Source organism: Phragmites australis, chromosome 5 (assembly GCF_958298935.1).
Source record: "Phragmites australis chromosome 5, lpPhrAust1.1, whole genome shotgun sequence".
Taxonomy (NCBI): Eukaryota; Viridiplantae; Streptophyta; class Magnoliopsida; order Poales; family Poaceae; genus Phragmites; species Phragmites australis.
The window spans coordinates 27,231,088-27,235,399 of NC_084925.1; the positions used below are offsets into that span (position 1 = coordinate 27,231,088).

General features: G+C 45.0%; 1 long non-coding RNA gene across 1 annotated transcript; it reads left to right on the forward strand.

Annotated features, from left to right (window-relative positions):
- Positions 1 to 373: 373 nt before the first annotated feature.
- Positions 374 to 4,024, forward strand: LOC133917540 (uncharacterized). Its single transcript, XR_009909695.1, has 6 exons — positions 374 to 476; positions 1,228 to 1,280; positions 1,406 to 1,746; positions 1,822 to 2,598; positions 2,677 to 2,920; positions 2,996 to 4,024. It is a non-coding gene; the product is annotated as an uncharacterized LOC133917540 (long non-coding RNA).
- Positions 4,025 to 4,312: the final 288 nt, after the last annotated feature.

The window sequence follows — 4,312 nt, forward strand, 5'->3', positions numbered from 1 at the left end:
ATTCATCGAATTGTTGATTCACATATAAGATTTTATGAATTTTAGAATATCTCATGCCAAATTTGTACAAATATTTTATGAATTTCAGAATATCATGTCAACGATTGCAATTTGATAGGTGATCCGAAGTGCCTTCGGTAAAACAGGCCTAACTTTTGCATACTAACTCTGATTTTGACGTTTTTTACTATGCTTTCGGCTGGTGAATTATTCATGCATGTGCTCATCTTTGTTTTGGCGCCGCACGCGGAGAGGTGTCGGTGCTGCTGAATAAATTGAGGTCGCTAGAGGAGAAGGGAGCACCAGAGAGAGCAGCAGCAGAGCAGAGAAGTGAGAAGAGAAGGGAGCAGCAGAGGAGGAACGCGAGGAGCATCAGTAGAGGAGCAGTAGCTCGAGTATAGAAAGTAGCAGAAGAGGAGCAACGCGAGCAGCAGCAGCACCAGTTTAATACTTCGAGAGCACTCACTTTCGTACCGGTTAGTTCTTAGATTACCTATTTAATACTTAGGTTAGTAATAGTATTTAGAGTAATTAGCTTATTTGGTTAGTCCGTTTCGAAGTAGATTAGTTCTTTCGGAAGTAGATTGTTTAATCCGTTCAATTACATTTATTTAATTATATTAATTTGATAAATTAGAGTACTTTGATTATATAAATTAGATTATTTAATTACGTTATTAGAGTACTTAGATTTTTTTAATTAGAGTACTTAGATTATACAATTAGATCATTTAATTACGTTATTAGATTACTTAGATTATTTAATTAGATTATACCAAATTAGATTATTTAATTACGTTATTAGATTACTTAGATTATTTAATTAGAGTACTTAGTTTATTTAATTAGAGTACTTAGATTATACAAATTAGATTATTTAATTACGTTATTAGATTACTTAGATTATTTAATTAGAGTACTTAGTTTATTTAATTAGATTATATGAATTAAATTATTTGATAAATTAGAGTACTTAGATTAATTAATTACAATGCTTAGTTTGATTATATGAATTTGATTAGTCTATATAATTAGATTATTTAATTAGTTTGATATCATGAATTTCTTTCAGCATTGTAATTAGATTGTGTCCTTAGTATAATTATATGAATGTCATTATCCGGTAAAATTAGAAAAAATTACGTGTACCTTTGTTTAGCAGATACAATATCATGAAGCTTGTAATATATTCTAATTTGTTGTTCACCTATTTGTTGAACCATGAAGCCTTAAATCATTATCATGGCTCATGGTGGTCTTCCCGAGCTTCTTCAGCAGCGGTATGACGATAACCATAGGGGAAGGATGATATTCACAGGACAGCAGGTACCACGTTTACATGTGCTATTTCATTGCCACGATAATTTCGAACTAACTCTGTACATGTATTGGATACCTCTTGCAGTTGGGTCCGTTGCGAGCCCGGAGTGTTCACAAGATTAAGGAGTTAGACCATCGATTCCACGAGCCACTCGCACGGGCAGGACTACTACCTTTCGTTCTCATGATGGCCGAAGCTCCCATGGCGGGCGGTGGTAGGACACCTCTGCCGGCGATTGATGAGGCACTGCTCACAGGTCTCGTCGACCGGTGGCGTCTTGAGACGCACACGTTCCACTTTCCTTTTGGCGAGATGGCTGTAACATTGAGGGACGTGGCCATGCTGACCGGGCTGCCAATCAGGGACGCCCCGTTAATAGTTTCGCGACCCGCAAGGGAGCAGTGGAAGGGTTATGTTGCGGATAGGTAATTATTTGTTATGTAATGCACTTCAAATATTATAGTGCTATTAAAGCTTCATTGACCATCTGCATCTTATAGGTTTGGTGTGCAATACGACGGGAAGGATGCTGGCCTCTCCATGTCCTGGGTTCATGGGCTGCCACAGTTCAGTCCATGCCCACTAAATGCGGACGAGGCTACACTTATGCAGCACTATGAGGTGTACTTGTACATCCTGCTCGGAGGCATCATGTTCTGCAACACGGCAGGCGATTATGTCGTTCCCCATATTGTATGGTTAGCAGCCCACCTCGCGTCACATCCTTATGAGCCTACATCTTACAGTTGGGGATCTGCAGTATTGGCTGCAACCTACAGAGGTTTGTGTGATGCAACCCAGCGAATAAAGAGGAAGGCAACTATTACAGGGTGCCTACACCTCTGACAGCTATGGAGTTAGGAGTACCTCCCGGTTTCCAGACCTTGGGTGCTCAAGTGCTACTACCCAGTCCACATCTCCGATGGCATTGCAGATGACATAAGGCCAACGATGGGGTATCGGTGGATTCATGCCAGGCTAAGATGGAGTCAGCAGCAAGACCATGGTAACTACTCCCGGGTGATCAGTGACCTGGACGTCCTCAGCGCTGATCTAGTGGAGTGGGATCCATGGCGTATGGCACGAGTAAAAGAAATTGTAGATGGTGGACTCCTCGCATCCTCTTGTAGCCGTGACACAGACTTATGGTTGACCACATGCTTCTTGTTGTACATGAACCGCGTGGAAGTATATTCTCCAGAACATGTACAGAGGCAGTTCGGGTATCGACAGGTGGTGCCAGTACCACCACCACGAGACGCCGGACGGGCGCACGAGTAAGTGTGTTATTGTATGTTGCCTTAGTACATTGGTTATCCATATTAACAAATTATAACTGTTTATGTCACGTACAGGAGGAGCTCAAAGGGGGGCGGAGGCACGCAGAACTGGGCATCCAAGAATGCCGACTACATACGGAGGTGGACGGAGTCAGCTGCGGTGGATGTCATCATTACTGCTGGATAATATGACGAGGCCATGTACTGGGACTACCTTGCTTGGTACCATCCGCACACGCGTGCAACCTTACTCAGCGGACCTGTACAGCCGGGCCCCAGACCCTTCCCCGAGGATCGTGTCCGCCTACTTCATGTTGTGGTAAGTGATGCGTTACTTATAATGGTTTTCTTTGAAAAATCTCTGTATTACTGACATGTCCCTCATCTTGTACAGACTGAAGAGGCGTATGAGATGCATACGCAAGCGGATCAAGCTTGTGGGGGAACCAAGCGGGTCATCATCGCGGAGGGATCGTAACCCTCTCCGGGAGTACATGAGGACTAGAGGATCCCGCTTCCTAAACGCTATACGTGGTCTAGGTGGGTGTGCCCCGCAATGGAGGGGGTACGACCAACCTGCCATGGACCCGTCCCGTGCCTCCCACAGCAAGCACTCATCCAGTGCCCGTAAGGAACCCGTCCGGTCACAATCACGACATACATCTTCAGCTTCGGCGCGTCATGTCTCATGTTCTGGTGCTGAGGCCGAGGAGTGCACGCAGCCTCCTGCGCCCGAGCAGTTTACGCTGGGTTCACTAGCACCTTCGGCTACGATGACACCTCCGGCTGCAGCATCTACTCATCAGGAGGACGTCGTTGACTGCACGCAGCAGACCCCTTGCTGGAGCGACACTAATGCTTTTGACTGGACTGCTGCAATGCATGCGACCGCCACCTTCACTGATCTACTTGGCGGACAGTCCTCCCAAGATCTCGATGAACCTGGAAGTTCACATTGGTACCAGCATGGCGAGCCTTCGGCACACTGGACTCCATCGGAGCACGTTCTAGGGCCGTCCACACTTCCGCACGAGGATCCTTTGGCATGGTACATGCAGGGCCGAGTTAGCGGGGCGGGATACATGTTCGGTGGGGTTCCCACAGGGCAGGAAGATGATGATGACGAGCAAGGGAACGCGAGGCAGGGGCCTGCGCAGGCTGCTGGGATGAGAGCCACACACCCGCCAGACGCTTACACTCCTGGGGATTGTGTGAGGCGTCGTCACCGTTGAGTAGCCAGTGCAATTTTTCATGACACATGTATTATTGACTTTAATGTCGAGGTCATCCCTATTATGTCTTATTCACTGTATTGTTAATGTAATAAATTCTCAGTACAGAGGTAACAATAGTAGTTGTAAAGCATAAGTAGCATGAAACCCGGTACAGAGGTTACATACGATGATGAAGATTACATGTAACATGGGGTTTTTCATCTTAGCGCGAATAGACCCTACACATAAAGAGCAGACAACAACAAACATTAGCATGTATGATACGCCTAAAGAACATAATAACATGCCGCTGCTAAACCTAACATGCCTTAAGGAAAGAAAATATACAGGGTTACAATAGATGCTCAGGGCGAAGGAAAGTGGCGACGCAAATTAGCGTAAGAATTCCAGGTGTGATGGTAAAAGTTATCCGGGTAAGATGGTTGTCGTCTCCGAGGTGGTTCTGGGAAGTTGTAAAAATAAGTACAAGCAAATCC